This window comes from Heteronotia binoei, chromosome 6 (assembly GCF_032191835.1).
Source record: "Heteronotia binoei isolate CCM8104 ecotype False Entrance Well chromosome 6, APGP_CSIRO_Hbin_v1, whole genome shotgun sequence".
Classification (NCBI taxonomy): domain Eukaryota; kingdom Metazoa; phylum Chordata; class Lepidosauria; order Squamata; family Gekkonidae; genus Heteronotia; species Heteronotia binoei.
Genome location: NC_083228.1, coordinates 137,737,615 through 137,754,433, shown reverse-complemented (window position 1 = coordinate 137,754,433; position 16,819 = coordinate 137,737,615). Strand labels below are relative to the sequence as shown.

At 48.3% G+C, this 16,819-nt stretch overlaps 1 pseudogene; it reads left to right on the top strand.

The window, feature by feature from the left end:
• The window catches only part of LOC132573421 (cytochrome P450 2J5-like), a 59,468-nt pseudogene that overhangs the window by 40,729 nt on the left and 1,920 nt on the right, over positions 1 to 16,819 (top strand).

Here is a 16,819-nt window from a genome sequence, read left to right as displayed (position 1 = left end):
CTATGGGATGGGAAATATGCACAAAGAGGGGTCACAGTAAAATTGTACTTTAAGTACAATTATACAGGTGTTTTTAAGTCTTAGCAACAGAATTCCCCTGGCTTTCCCCATCTTTTGCCCAACTTGGTGTTTTTAATGGGGGGGGGGGGCTGGTTACACAGAATTCTGCTGGAAACTGCTTCTTGCAAAGAAGCCATGGTGGCAATTCATCTGTTTTTGAGAATTGGCCATCAGTGCAGCAGGGTTGCCAAGTCCAATTCAAGAAATGTCTGGGAACTTTGGGGGTGGAGCCAGGAGACTTTGGGGGTGGAGCCAGGAGACATTGGGGGCAGAGCCAGGAGCAAGGGTGCGACAAGCATAATTGAACTCCAAGGGAGTTCTGGCCATCACATTTAAAGGGACAGCACACGTGTCTTCCTTCCATAGCAAATAATGAAGGATAGGGGCACCTTCTTTTGGGGCTCATAGAATTGAACCCCCTGGTCCAATCGTTTTGAAACTTGGGGGGTACTTTGGGGAGAGGCACTAGATACTATACTGAAGATATGGTGCCTCTACCTCAAAAAACAGCTCCCCCAGAGCCCCTGAAACCTTCAGATCAATTCCCCATTATACCGTATGAGAATCTATCTCCATATGTGGAATAATGAAGCGCTCAGCAGACGTTCCTCTCCTCCCTCCCCCTGCCTTTTCTGGTGACTCTGAAGCAAGGGATTGGCCTTTCTACTTACGAGTTGCAGCCAACCTCTTCCAAGTAACACACCCCATCCCAAGAGGAAGCCTTTCCAATCGGAGACTGAAGCCTCCAGAGAGGAAAAAATCACACGGTGGCTTTGGGGGCGGGCCTTCTCCCTGCCGGCCAGCTGACTGGGGGCGGAAAGGAGACCGGGAAAGCGAAAGAACCCCCGCTGGGACCTGGGGATTGGCAAGCCTAGGGAACCCTCGGAAAGGTTCAGGAGCTGTGCTCCCGTGAGCTCCCGCTGAATTCAAGGCCTGGACTGGCAGATGAAAATAAGTGCCCTTTGTATGAATGAGCTGGTCCTCAGATGAAGATCTGTGAATATCCCTGTATGCCCCGGGATGAGTGAGGGAACGAATGCTGATTATGACTGACAGCTGTTACATCTGCAGGGGAGCCCATGGACCCTTCGTGGCATATCTTGCATTCGGTCTCCAAAATGATTTGCGCTGCTGCTTTCGGGCACCCCTTTCCCATCGAGAATGAAGCCTTGCACACGCTGACGGAACGCATTACTACCCTTGTAAAGTTTGGGGGCTCTGCTGGAGCGGTGGTGAGTAGCCATCTGTTTCCCCTTCTTTTCCCAGGGGTCAGTAATGCTGCATCATACCTAGCCTGGCCACTGGTTCAGGGGCAGGGGGGATCTGTCCCCATTGAAACTTACCTACGACATGAAATGCTGCAGCAGAATCTCCCCCTCCAACTTTAATTCGTGAAGCGAAGCTTTTCAAGTACATGGATAACAGCAACGGAGGGGTGCAGTCTTCCACTGTGAGGATCAAGGAGAAAGTGTAAATGGCTGTCTTTTACCATAGAGTTTACCATAGAGAGCGGCCCTGTGGCGCAGAGCGGTAAAGCAGCAGTACTGCGATCTGAACTCTCTGCTCATGACCTGAGTTCGATCCCAGTGAAAGCTGGTTCAGGTAGCCGGCCCAAGGTTGACTCAAGCTTCCACCTTTCCGAGGTCGGTAAAATGAGGACCCAGCTTGCTGAGGGGAAAGCGTAGAGGACTGGGGAAGGCAATGGCAAACCACCCTGGAAAAAGTCTGCCGTGAAAAAGTGAAAGCAACGTCACCCCAGAGTCGGAAACGACTGGTGCTTGCACAGGGGACCTTTCCTTTCCTTACCATAGAGTTTCCAGTAAGAGCCTCATGGCGCAGAGTGGTTAAGCTGCAGTATTGCAGTCCAAACTCTCTGCTCACTACTTGAGTTCGATCCCTGGGGGAAGCTGGGTTCAGGTTGCCGGGGCTCAAGTTTGACTCAGCCTTCCATCCTTCCGAGATCAGTAAAATGAGTACCCAACTTGCTGGGGGGGGGGGGGAGGGGGTGAAGTGTAGGTGACTGAGGAAGGGAAGGGCAAACCACCCCGTAAAAAGTCTGCTCTGAAAACGTTGTGATGTGATGTCACCCCAGGGTCGGAAACGACTGGCGCTTGCGCAGGGGCCTACCTAGCCAGTTTGGTGTAGTGGTTAAGTGTGCGGACTCTTATCTGGGAGAACCGGGTTTGATTCCCCACTCCTCCACTTGCACCTGCTAGCATAGCCTTGGGTCAGCCATAGCTCTGGCAGAGGTTGTCCTTGAAAGGGCAGCTGCTGGGAGAGCCCTCTCCAGCCCCACCCACCTCACAGGGTGTCTGTTGTGGGGGAGGAAGGTAAAGGAGATTGTGAACCGCTCTGAGACTCTTCGGAGTGGAGGGCGGGATATAAATCCAATATCTTCTTCTTCTTCTTCTTTTCCCTTTTACCTTTACTTCCAGCGATTCCTTCAGCTACCCTTCATCACTTCCTGTATGAACTTCCAGTAAGCAGATAAGGCTGTATTTAACAGAAACAAACAGAAAAAAAATAAAAATTTAGAAGAATGTCTCCTACAATGCTGCCGCCCTGTGCCCACGAGCCTTCTGCCCGTAGCCAGCTGGCAACCCTAGAGCCTGAATTATTAGACCAAGCCTGGGGATTATCAATCCTGTAGGCCATAATATGAAAAAGGCAGCCTCTCGTAATTCGATTGCCATAGCTTTGAAGTTCAGATCCGTTTTCTTTTGTCTTTCCTGTAGTTATACAACATGGCTCCGACGATTATGAGATACCTCCCTGGGCCTCACCAGACTGCTGTCTCCTCTTGTGAATTTATCCGCTCCTTTGTCAGGGAGGAGGTTGAAAAGCATAAGGCGAGCGGGCCTCCTCACGAGCGCCACGGCTTTATCGATTACTATTTGGCTCACATGAAAACGGTAAGTTTCTGTTTTGCAATATGTGAATCAGGCGCCTTTGAGGTGTCATGTTTGGTGTAGCAGTGAAGTGCTCAGACGCTAATCTGGGAGAACTGGGTTTGATTCCCTACCTCTCCACATGCACTTGCTGAGTGACCTTGGGTCAGTCTCAGTTCTTGAAAGAGGTGCTTTCTCAAGAGCAGTTCCCAAAACAGTTCTCTTAGCCCCACCTACCTCCAATGTTCCCTCTAAGCTGCAGTCTTGTGAGCAAAAAGTCTACCGGCACTAAAATTCTACCAGCAGTGCTGGTTCGTCCACTAGGCAAACTAGGCAGTTGCCTAGGGCGCTGAGAGATGGGTAGGCTTCCCTATCCCCAGGTCCCAGCGGGGGATTCCCCGGTTTTACAGGCTTCCCCTCGCCCCCAGCCAGCTGGCTGGCAGGGGAAGCTCCTCCCCCAAAGCCACCCTGTGCCTCTAGATCTCGGGCAGGACCTGCAAACAGATCCAGTTTTAAAATGTGTGTGTGCCTTTAAATTGGAGCAGGAAGTGCTTCGTGGGGAAGGTTTAGCAACATCAGACCTCCTGAGAGTGCAGCCCCTCTGTTTGTCTTACTTTCCTTTTGGACAAGTGAGGGTATGTGTAAAAGAGCAGCGTAGCCCCTGTACTTCCCAGTCCTCGTTGTGGAAGCACCAGACTCCTGCTTTGTTCTACTGCTTCAGACCAACACGGCTGCCCACTTGCACCAGAGACAGTTAAGCGTGTGTGAGAGTGAGAGAGAGAAAATGGCGGGAGGGGAGGGAACTCTATTATTCCCTATGGAGACTTATTCTCATAGGAAATAATGGAGAATTGATCTGCGGGTATCTGGGGCTCTGGGGGGGGGCGCTGTTTTTTGAGGTTGAGGCACCAGATCTGCAGCATAGCATTCAGTAGCTCTCCTCAACCCCCCCCCCCCCCAAGTTTCAAAAAGATTGGACCAGGGGGTCCAATTCTATGAGCCCCAAAAGAAGGTGCCCCTATCCTTCATTATTTCCTATGGTGGGAAAGGATTTAAAAGATGTGCGGTCCCTTTAAACGTGATGGCCAGAACTCCCTTTGGAGTTCAATTAGGCTTGTCACACCCTTGCTCCTGGCTCCGCCCCAATGCCTCTTGGCTCCACCCCCAAAGTCTCCTGGCTCCACCCCTAAAGTCCCCAGATATTTCTTGAATTGGACCCTAGAGACGGGTGTGTGTGTGTGTGTGTGTGCCAAACTGGGTTCCCCCCCGCCTCCGGTGCCCAAGGCAACTGCTATGGCCGCCCACCTCCTCCTGCCTGCCGCCGCGCTCTTTTCGCCCCCCGCTGTGACCACCAGCCCCCTCCGGCCCGCCGCTGCTTCACTCCTCTTGCTGCTGCTGTGCTCGCCCGCCCCCTCCCCCCCGACTACAGCCCTATTTGCTTATCACAGCCCGTGCCTGTGCGTTTGGTTAAATACTCACGGGGGAGAGCGGAGTGCAGCTGCAGTGGGTCAGAGGAGGCTGGTGACAGCACGGTGGCACCAGGTGGGAGAGCGGAGTACAGCGGTGGCAGGCAGGAGGTGGCTGGTGGCGGCTGCAGCAGCAGCGATGGCGGGGGGCAGCAGGGCAGCTGCGGTGGGGGGGGGCAAGCAGAGCGCACCTGGGGGGCACCCTGCCGAGGGCGCTCTTTGCTCTTGAGCCGGCGTTGCCTCCCGGCGCTAAAGTTGCGAGCGACTGCATCAATGATTGTGCTCTGGGGTCATGCTTCCTGAGCTAAGACAAAAATGTGTGAGCTGGAGGCTAAAAAGCTGTGAGCTAGCTCAGACTAACCCGGTTTCGAAGGAACACTGCCTACCTTACCGGGTGTCTGTTGGGGGAAGGGGAAGGGAAAAGAGATTGTAAGCCACTCTGAGTGAAGAGTGCGGTTTAAATCCAGTCTCCTGCTCCTCTACAAACAGAGCAGTTTGGCTGCATTTCTTAGGGATGCCAGCCTCCAGGTAGGGCCTGGGGACCCTCTAGTATTACAGCGCTTCTCCAGACTATGGAGATCAGTTCCCCTGGAGAAAATGCATGTTTTGGAGAGTGGACTCTGTGGCATTGCATCTCATATTGGTTCTGGTCATCACATTTAGGGGTGTGGGCAGGGCTGGCGTCAGGTTTTTTTGCACCCTAGGTTTTCCAACAAAAGACTGGGAAATTCTTTTTGGGGCTTATAGAACTGTATCCCTTGGTCCAATCTTTTTGAAACGTGGGGGGTGTTTTGCCAATTCCGTAGGGCGTGCAAAACCGCCCTCTTCCGGCTAGCCTTCTAAGATGGAACTTGGAATAAACATCACGCCATCATTAATATAACTGAGATAGTAGCGCTATTAGATTATATTTTTAGACTGTTTCTAGATTATTTAAATATTTAATTGTTAATTGTACTGAATTGTATTATTTTGTTTTATCGTTTAACATGGCTTCTGCCATGTTCTGTAAGCCTCGACGGGGAGGGCGGGGTATAAATTATATATTATTATTATAATATCGAGGAGAGGCACTGGATGCTATGCTGAAAATTTGGCGCCTCTGCTTAAAAAACCAGCCCTCCCAGAGCCCCAGATACTCACGGATCAATTCTCCACTATACCTTTTGGGAATCAATCTCCATAGGGTATAACAGAGTGCCCAGCAGACATTTCTCTCTCCCCCCCCCCCCCCCGCCCCACTTTCTGATAACCCTGAAGCAGGGGGAAAGCCTCCAAACAGGGGATCCCAGCCCCCAACTGGAGATTGGCAACCCTACCCTCCAAAGCTGTCATTTCCTCCATGAATTTATCTCTGTAGTCTGGAGATCAGTCGTAATTCTGGAAGAACTCCAGACCTCACCAGGAACTGCAGCTGGAAGACAAATGCTTTTGCAAACATGGGGAAATCTGCGCACTGCTTGTGTGTTGCACCCTATAAATGAGAAGCGTAATGTTGGCACCAACTTCTTTTTTCCCTGGTGCTAATTACTATATGTTCTGACCTGTAGTAAAGCGAAAGTTATTTGATGATATGCATGCATCTGTGTGCATCACATGTATATATATCACTCTCCAAGGGTGGGATTCTAGCAGGAGCTCCTTTGCATGTTAGGCCACGCACCCCTGATGTAGCCAATCCTCCAGGGGCTTACAAAAAAAGAGCCTTGTAAATTCTCGGAGGATTGGCTGTAGCAGGGGGTGTGGCCTAATATGCAAAAGGGCTCCCGCTAGGATTCCATCCCTGCCGTTCTCTCTCTCAAAATACTCTTCCTGCCAGAGGACGAAGTGATAGCCAGAGGAATAAACCATTTTCATGGGGGATTAGATAGATCACGGTGGATAAGTCTATCAGTGGCTACTCGCCATGGGGACTGAAGGGAACCTCTATATTCAGAGGCACTAATCTGAATCCCAGAGGCAACATCAGGGGAAGGCCTGGGCCTCTCTGCCCTGTTGTTGGCTGTCCAGAGGAACTGGTTGGCCATTGTAGGAGACTGGATGCTGGACTGTGGACCTCTGGTCTCATTCAGCAGGGCTCTTCTGATGTTCTTATGAAGACCTCAGCCTCTCTGCCCTGTTGTTGACCATCCAGAGGAATTAGTTGACTACTGTGTGAGACAGGGTGCTGCACTAGATGGACCACTGGTCTGATCCAGCAGGGCTCTTCTGATGTCTTATGTTCTGTATGAAAAACTACTTTGTAAAGGGAAACGTCCTTGCCTGCATGTATATAAGTGAGAACACAAGAAGAGCCATGCTGGATCAGATGGGGGGGTCCATCTAGTCCAGCACCCGGTCTTACAGACTGGCCAGTCATTTTTTCTGGAGGGCCAACAACAGGGCATGGGGCCAAGGACTTCCCTTGATGTTCCCTACTGATACTAGGATTCAAGGGTTAACTGCCTCTGAATGTGGAAGTTCCCTTTAGTCACCATGGCTACCAGTTGATAGACCAGTTTGGTGTAGTGGTTAAGTGTGCGAACTCTTATCTGGGAGAACCGGGTTTGATTCCCCACTCCTCCACTTGCAGCTGCTAGAATGGCCTTGGGTCAGCCATACCTCTCGTAGGAGTTGTCATTGAAAGGGCAACTGCTGTAAGAGCTCTCTCAGCCCCACCTACCTCACAGGGTGTCTGTTGTGGGGGAGAAAGGTGAAGGAGATTGTGACCGCTCTGAGATTCAAAGTATAGGGTGAGATATAAATCCAGTACCATCATCATCACAACCACCACCACCAACATCATCATCATCAGCACCAAACTAACCTGTGGTTTAAATTGTTAATTTTAACTATTGGTTTTAAATGTAATAGTATATTTTATTTAAGAAATATAATTATGATGTAATTGGGGCATTTTATTAATTTGTTATTGTAATATCTGTATTTTATGTTATATAAGCCGCCCTGAGCCTGCTTCGGCGGGGAGGGTGGGATATAAATTAAAAATTATTATTATTGTTATTATTATTATTTATCTGTCTGTCTGTCTGTCTGTCTGTCTGTCTGTCTGTCTATCTATCTATCTATCTCTCTCTCTTCTATCTTCTATCATCTATCCATCATCCATCCATCCATCCATCTATCTATCTATCTATCTATCTATCTATCTATCTATCTATCTATCTATCTATCTATCTATCTATCTATCTATCTATCTCTCTTCTATCATCCATCCATCCATCTATCTATCCATCTATCATCCATCCATCCATCCATCTATCATCCATCCATCTATCATCCATCCATCTATCATCCATCCATCCATCCATCTATCTATCTATCTATCTATCTATCTATCTATCTATCTATCTATCTATCTATCTATCTATCTATCTATCTATCTATCTATCTATCTATCTATCTATCTATCTATCTATCTATCCATCCATCCATCCATCCATCCATCTATCATCTATCATCCATCCATCTATCATCCATCTATCTATCTATCTATCTATCTATCTATCTATCTATCTATCTATCTATCTATCTATCTATCTATCTATCTATCTATCAATCTATCATCTATCTATCTATCTATCTATCTATCTATCTATCTATCTATCTATCAATCTATCATCTATCTATCTATCTATCTATCTATCTATCTATCTATCTATCTATCATCCATCCATCTATCATCCATCCATCCATCCATCCATCCATCCATCCATCCATCCATCCATCCTCCCTTTAAAGCTGTCTATGCCTGTGGCTGTCACTACATCATTGTCTGATGAAGTGTCTATCTAGCACATTCTCAGTAAAACTTTGTTCTATTGCTTCAGACCAACATGGCTGCCCACCTGGATCTAAATTAATCAGTTTGTTCTTGGTCCACAAATCACAGTATTCTGGTTTTTCTGGAAACCTGGAAAGCAGTGGAAACATGCCACACAGCAAACGAAGAAAACTTTAAAAGTAATTTTTGGGAGGGCAGGAGGTAATGGCTCCAGTTCAGTCAGCACTGACTCTATTATCTTGGGATGTAATATTGTGTTTCTCACTATGACCAACAGGAGCAAACGGACGTCACTTCTTCTTTTAATGAAGACAACCTGGTACAAACTGTCACTGACCTTTTTGTTGGGGGCACAGATGCCACAGCCGCCACCCTCTATTGGGCGCTGCTTTTTATGGCAGCTCATCCTGAAATCCAAGGTGAGACGGGTGCGAATGGGGCATCCAAAGGATTTAAAATGTAGCGTTGGATAGGGATGGGCGCAATTCGTAAACAAGGTTTGTGAACAGAAGTTCATAACTGGCAAGGCTTTTTGGTAGACAAAGCCCAGCAGGGACTCATTTGCATATTAGGCCATACCCCCTGGCATCACCATTGTTTTGCACACGGCTTTTTTTGTAGACAAAACCCAGCGTGGACTCATTTGCATATTAGGCCACACCCCTGGCACCACCATTGTTTTGCACAGAGCTTTTTTTGTAGAAAAAGCCCAGCAGGAACTCATTTGCATATTAGGCCACACCCCTGACATCACCATTGTTTTGCACAGAGCTTTTTTGGTAGAAAAAGTCCAGCAGGAACTCATTTGCATATTAGGCCACATCCCCGGGGCCAAGCCACTGTTGCCTGCTTCTTTCTCCCTCCCTTGCTTCCTTCTGCACCACAGCTTGGATTGCCAGGCTTGCTCAATCAAGCTACAGAGCAAAGCCTCTAGTTTCTCCATTGGCTGACTAGCACATGAGACAACTTATGTACAAGAGCTCACAATGCCTAGCTATTTCATATTATCCTCTGGATCTTAGCCTCAAAGCATTAACCATGAGATTTCTGTAATGAATGTCAGTAACTCAAAAGTAGGGTTGCAATTTACAGACACACACCTGGACAATGCCTGAACAGCATAGTCATGATTGTTACAGCACAGACATTGTCTCCAGATTTTGATGCAATAAATCAAAGCAAGAGGTGTCAGTTATTAGCGATAAACAAACAAAATATTGCAAGAATGCTAATCTTTTAAGCATGTTTTACGTTTTTTAAAAAAATCTTAAATTGTGTTTGTGTCCTTTATAAAGTTTATATCTCTGCTTCCTAGCATTACATTTTATGTCCCACACGGCCTGTCCTGACAAGGTCTCATTTATGCCAGATCCGGCCCTCATAACAAATGAGTTCGACACCTCTGGTCTAAATAGATACTTTCATGAGTGCTAGGGCTGGTTCCAAAAGTTTGGGGAAGTGAGGCTGTGGGTAAACCGGGGTGATCATAGAGTCCCAGCTATGATGAGTCTCAAAACGCAGGTAACACCATGTTATAACAAGAGATTTATTCTGTACTTTTGATTTTTATTTAAGTGACATGATACTGACAGATACACTTACATGCTAACATGCACACGTTTTTGATCACACAAGCCAATGCAACCAATAGGCCAACAGGAAACTCTGAAGGCCGAGGAAAGAATCTGGAGCCGTGTTATTTACCTATCTAGCCATTTTCCTGTACTGTGCCAGGGGTTGGACTAGATGACCCTGGAGGTTCCTTCCAACTCTATGATTCTGCTTAGTACTTCTGCTTAGTGCTTCTGTGCCAGGAATAACCCACAATCAGGGATTATTTTTGTAGCAGGATCTCCTTTACATATTAGGCCACAGATCCCTGATGTAGCCAATCCTCCTGGAGCTTACAGTAGGCCCTGCACTAAGAGCCCTGTAAGTTCTTGGAGGATTGGCCCACAACTATAGAAGTAGGGTTGCCAATCCCCCAGTCCGGGTAGGGAATCTCCCACCCGGGAAGTTCTCAACCCACCGGCCCACATTGGGCCGGTGGGGGGAACCTCCCCCCACGTCGCTGGAGCGATGACATCACCCGGAAGTGACGTCATTGTCATGAGCCCTGACAGTCATCAAAATGGTGGCTCCCATGCAGGGCTGCTCTAGGCGTTTCCGGGAAAACTCTATGGTTTCCCCGGCTGCTCTAGCCATTTGGGAGGTAAAACTCTTTGGTACAATAGACGTAATCATCACATTCTATGAATAATGGGCAGGGCTTTTTTTTTTTTTGTAGAGAAAGCCCAGCAGGGACTCATTTATATATTAGGCCACACCCCTGATGCCAAGCCAGCTGAGACTGAGTTCCTGTGCATTCCTGCTTAAAAAGAAAAAGCTCCAGCAAAGGGCATATTTACCATGTGCATGTAGCTCTAGTACCCCTGGGCTCGCCACTGGTTTTTTTTTTCATGTTCATATATACCAAAGTTGTATGCCCATGGCAAATGTGTGTTGCTCCTGTTCACACGATGTAGTGAATGGCACCCATCAGGAGAATCAAGGGTAACGTGTGATCCAGGTCTTGTCAGATCTCAGAAACTAAGCAGGGATGGCTCTTGTTTAGTGCTTGGATGGGAGACCTCCTTGAAATACCAAGAATTGGGAGGTGGGGGACAGGCTTCATTCAGCCACCTCTCTGAATATCCTCCAGGTTAAAAAAAAAACCCCAAACAAACTCAAAAGAGGGTAACATGCGCTCCCAATACTTTTAGTCAGGGCTTTTTTTGGTAGAAAAAGCCCAGCAGGGACTGATTTGCATATTAGGCCACACCCCCTGAGATCACTATTGTTTTGCACAAGGCTTTTTTTGGTAGAAAAGACCAGCAGGAACTCATTTGCATATCAGGTCACACCCCCCCGAGAGCACCATTGTTTTGCACATGGTTTTTCTACCAAAAAAAAAAAGCCCAGCGGGGACTCATTTGCATATCTGGCCACACCCCCTGAGATCACCATTGTTTTGCACAGGGCTTTTTGGGTAGAAAAAGCCCTGCAGAAACTCATTTACAAATTAGGCCACACCCCTGACACCAAGCCAGCCGAGACTGCGTTCCTGGGTGTTCCTGCTCAAAAAAGGCCCTGCTTTTAGTTGGTAAACTGCTGATAATGGCATTTTTAAAAGTCCATCATTTATTTAATTAATTTTACAAAAGTTATACCCTGCCTTTCTGCTCTGATGAGGGCCACCAAGGGGACTAGCACATTAAAACAGACATCATAAAAACCATGTCTTCAAAACCATTAAAAACCCCCTACATCATTAAAACAATTAAAGCCAAAGCTGAAATACACCTAAAACATAAAAACAACAATTAAAACATTGGAACGAGGAAAGAGGGATCGCTGAGGGGGGCACCAAATGAAACCAAACAGTCTTCATCCACTGGCAGAAGATGGCAAGAGAAGAATCTCCTGCAGGTGGGGGGGAGAGTTCCAGAGTTTGGTGCTCTTACCAAGAAGACCCTGTCCTGGATTGGCCCCTGCCTAACCTCAGATGTCAGGGGCACCTGAAGCAGGATCTCTGAAGATGACTGTAGTGGTCAGGTAGGCTCCATGGTAACATCTGAAAAAGGTTAGCCTTTCCATCTGCCTGGTTGACAAGAAGCTCCCTCTCTTAGGGACTGAGACGCCATGTGCTTTCTGCCTTGTGCTGCTAGGTAGCACAGTTGGAGTGGGTGGAGTAGCTTCCCTCGTGAGAGTCAATGTGGCCTAGTGATAAGAGTGGTGGACTCTAATCTGGAGAGCTGGGTGACTCTGAGCCAATCACAGGAATCTCAGAGCTCTCTCAGCTCCATCTACATCACAGGGTGTTTGTTGTAGGGAGAGGAGGGCAAGGTGATTGTACGCTGCTCTGAGGCTCCATCAGATAGTGGGGAGTGGGGTTTAAAAACCTCCTCCTTGTCCTCCTCATACTTCTCCTCCTCCTCCTCATACTTCTCCTCCTCGTTTTCCTCCTTCTCCTCCTCCTTCTCCTCCTCCTTCTTCTCCTCCTCCTTCTCCTCCTCCTTCTCCTCCTCCTCCTTCTTCTCCTCCTCCTTCTTCTCCTCCTCCTTCTCCTCCTGCTCCTCCTCCTTCTTCTCCTCCTCCTTCTTCTCCTCCTCCTCCTCCTTCTTCTCCTCCTCCTTCTCCTCCTGCTCCTCCTCCTTCTCCTCCTCCTTCTTCTCCTCCTCCTTCTTCTCCTCCTCCTTCTCCTCCTCCTCCTTCTTCTCCTCCTCCTTCTCCTCCTGCTCCTCCTCCTTCTCCTCCTCCTTCTTCTCCTCCTCCTTCTTCTCCTCCTCCTTCTTCTCCTCCTCCTTCTCCTCCTGCTCCTCCTCCTTCTCCTCCTCCTTCTTCTCCTCCTCCTTCTTCTCCTCCTCCTCCTTCTTCTCCTCCTCCTCCTTCTCCTTCCTCTTCCTGTCACTGGTTGTCTTCTGAGCTCCACTGAAACCTGCTATTAAGATCACTAAATTTAATAGTAAAATGAAACCACCCCAAGGCACGAGGGTGGAGACATACAGTGTGCACAAGAGTTAATCGTTCTGAGCAACTGTAGCCTTTTTGATTTAATCATCTACACGATTGCATCTACGATCCTTTTCACTGAAGCATTTGGTACATTAGCGCAAGTCAGCGTACTTCAGGCTCTGTGGAACTGGCGTTTGCTAAAATGCTGGCCAGCAAGCACTCTTTGGCCTTTGAGCAAACTTTAGTGAGGGCTCCAATGCACCATATGCCTGCCTGACACATATTGAACCGCAGGTGTGTGACTGGACTCGCACACAGACCTGTATCAGTGGAACTCACCTTAAACAGTACTCATTCACTTACTGCTTCAAGAGTGGAAAAGGAGCTTCCAGCTTCCTTCCCACCCTACTTTCACCAGGGGCAGTGCTTTTTTTTGGTAGAAAAAGCCCTGTAGGGACTCATTTGTATATTAGGCCACACCCCTGATGTCACCATTGTTTCACACAGGACCTTTTTGTAGGAAAAAAACCCCAGCGGGAGCTCATTTGCATATTAGGCCACACCCCTGATACCAAAGCCAGCAGAAACTGTGCTCTTGACCAGAAAAACCCCTGACCTGGGGTAATGGCGGCAGGAAAAGCTTTTCACCCTTTCTTCTGGCTCCACTCAAAGAATTTGACAACAGGGCACTATCAGGAGTGAAGTCTGTGGGTTAATTTGAAACTTCATATGCCAGTTTGGTGTAGTGGTTAAGTGTGCGGACTCTTATCTGAGAGAACCGGGTTTGATTCCCCACTCCTCCACTTGCACCTGCTAGCATGGCCTTGGGTCAGCCATAGCTCTGGCAGAGGTTGTCCTTGAAAGGGCAGCTGCTGTGAGAGCCCTCTCCAGCCCCACCCACCTCACAGGGTGTCTGTTGTGGGGGAGGAAGGTAAAGGAGATGGTGAGTCGCTCTGAGATTCAGAGTGAAGAATATCTTCTTCTTCGACATGTGGAGACAATGAAAGGCAATGAAGAGCCTTCCCCTGCAGTTTCCACTGGCAAAAGCGGGGCGGGAGAGAAACTGGAAGCTTCCCCCCCCTCCACTTGCTGCACTCATATAGAGGATGGTGAGGAACTGTTTTCTGTGGCCCCAGAAGGTAGGACCAGAACCAACAGGTTGAAATGAAATCAAAAGCGTTTCTGGCTCAACACGAGGAAGAACTTCCTGACTGTTAGAGCGGTTCCTCAGTGGAACAGGCTTCCTCGGGAGGTGGTGGGTTCTCCTTCCTTGGAGGTTTTTCAACAGAGGCTAAACAGATGGCCATCTGACAGCAATGAGGATCCTGTGAATTTAGGAGGAGGTGTTTTGTGAGTTTCCTGCATTGTGTAGGGGGGTTGGACTAGATGACCCTGGAGGTCCCTTCCAACTCAAGAATCCTATGATTCCCTTGCAGGGCCAAGCGAATGAGCTCTGTTTAATACGAGTTCCCTGACTACAAGTCCAGTTGTGCGTTGCAAATCTGACTGTGAGCCCGGTTGCAAACCTGTGACCTCACGTATTTTGAGCATACTTGGGTGCTTTCACCCATGCTGAATAATGCCGTTTCAACCCACTTCTGCGATCGTTTGCAAGTGGGGTTTTGCCATTCCGCAAAGTAAAATCCATTTGCAAAGTGTGTCGAAAGTGGATTGAAAGTGCAAGATAGAGACCAATTCCCCACTATCCTTACGCCACTCTCACTCTCCTCTTCTCCGCGGGGCTTCCGTTGGATATCGTGCTATCTGCCCCAGGGCTGCAACTTGCTCTTTCGCGCAGCAAACAAGATCCTCTAAAAACCAGTTTCTGTTCGCCATGCAAAAAAGGTGAAGCTTGTTGCAGCCCCGGGGCAGAGAGCGTGAAATCCGACGGAAGCCCTGCGGAGAAGAGGAGACTGGCCTAAGGCTAGCGGGAAATCGGTCTTAGTGTGTGTGAAAACACCCATAATAGCGTACTTGAGCCTTGAAACAGAGAGGTACTAGAGAAAAGTGCACTGCTCAGACATCTCTGGTTTTCCACCTCTGAATCGCAATACTTTGTGTCTGTTTGGGGTTTTTTTTGGCAGCCAAAGTGCAAGACGAGCTGGACAACGGTCTCGATTCCTTCAAATTAGTTTGCTACGCCGATCGGAAGCGATTGCCCTATACCCGGGCCGTGTTGAACGAGGTGCAGCGTCTCAGCAACGTCAAGTTATTCGGACTCCCCAAACTGTGTACAGAGAATGTGAACATCCTTGGCAATTTAATCCCAAAGGTACAGGTCAATTTAGGTCCCTGCCCTCCTCTTTTCCATGGGAGAGACAGACAGTCGTTGTGCATCCTCCACCAGAAATGGCCAGAAATTAGGAAGAGTGTCTAAGTACTACCAAGAGTTGCAACCAGGGGTGGAATTCTAGCACGAGCTCCTTTGCGTATTAGGCCACACACCTCTTGATGTAGCCAATCCTCCAAGAGCTTACAAAAAAAGAGCCTTGTAAGCTCTCGGAGGATTGGCTACATCTGGTGGGTGTGGCCTAATAGGCAAAGGAGCTCCTGCTAGAATTCTACTCCTGGGTAGAAGTGAAAGTGTTTATAATTAGCCAACCTCTGGGTGGTGCCTGGAGATCTCCCAGTAGGCTTGCTAGTCCCAAAGTTCCAGTGGGGGATCCCCCAGTTTTGCAGGCTCCCCCCGCTGCCAGTCAGCTGGTCAGTGAAGGAAAGCCCTGTCCCCATAGCCACCAGGTGCCTTTCTACCTTGGAAGGCTTAGAAGAAGCTTGGAAACCTGGAAGGTGTGTGTGTGTGCCTTTAAATCTCACTAGAAGGAAAGCTGAATGGGGACAGGGTGAGCCAACAGAGCCATGTGACTGTTCCCTGAGTCAGTGAAGCTGTAAGAAAGGAAGGAAAGCCAGCCTAGTCCCTCAGTTTGTTTCACCTTCCTTTCAGAAGTCGTTTGCAGGGGTGGAATTCTAGCAGGAGCTCCTTTGCATATTAGGCCACACCCACTGAATGTAGCCAATCCTCCAAGAGCTTACAAGGCTCTTTTTTGTAAGCTCTTGGAGGAATGGCTACATTAGGGGGTGTGGCCTAACATGCAAAGGAACTCCTGCTAGAATTCCACCCCTGGTCATTTGCATAGCAAAGAGCAAACAAGAACCTTTCATTTTCCTGTGTTAGTCTTCCTAAATTGGAAGAAATATAGCAGATGGATACATTCAGCAGTTTGGGAGTAAATTGCCCCAGTGTGTGCTTACAAACTGTTTATTTTGGCTGCTTTGTGACTGTATGTGTGTGTGTCAGCTGCTGGGGAATGAGCAGGTCTTTTTTTGTAGCAAGAACTCCTTTGCATATTAGACCACACCCTCTGATGCCCCCAATCCTCCATGAGCTCACAGGGCTCTTCTTCCAGGGCCTACCGTAAGCTCTTGGAGGATCGGCTACATCAGGGGTGTGTGGCCTAATATGCAAAGGAGTTCCAGCTACAAAAAAAAAAAAAAAGCCCTAGGGATGAGGAAAGGAAGACTGTATTCAGGGAAACTGCATTGCTGCATTTTTATTTATTTATTTTAGGGAATTTGAAAGTTTCCTGACTCTACCCCCAAAATCCCCAGGCTATTTTCTGAAATGGATCTGGCAAACCTATCTCCCCGGAATTACAGCTAGGGTTGCCAAGTCCAATTTAAGAAATATCTGGGGACTTCGGGGGTGGGGCCAGGAGACATTAGGGGTGGAGCCAAGATCAAGGCTGTGACAAGCATAATTGAACTCCAAAGGGAGTTCTGGCCTTCACATTTAAAGGGACGGCACACCTTTTCAGTTCCTTTCTTCCATAGGAAATAATGAAGGATAGGGGCACCTTCTTTTGGGGCTCATAGAATTGGACCCCCTGGTTCAATCTTTTTGAAACTTGGGGGTATTTTGGGGAGAGGCACTAGATGCTACACTGAAAATGTGATGCCTCTGCCTCAAAAAACAGCCCCCCCAGAACCCGAGATACCCGCGGATCAATTCTCCATGATTTTCTATGGGAATAAATCTCCATAGGGAATAACAGAGTTCCCAGCAGACACTTCCTTCCCCTCCCCCCGCTTTCTGACGACCCTGAAGCGGGGGGGGGGGGGAGGGTCTCCAA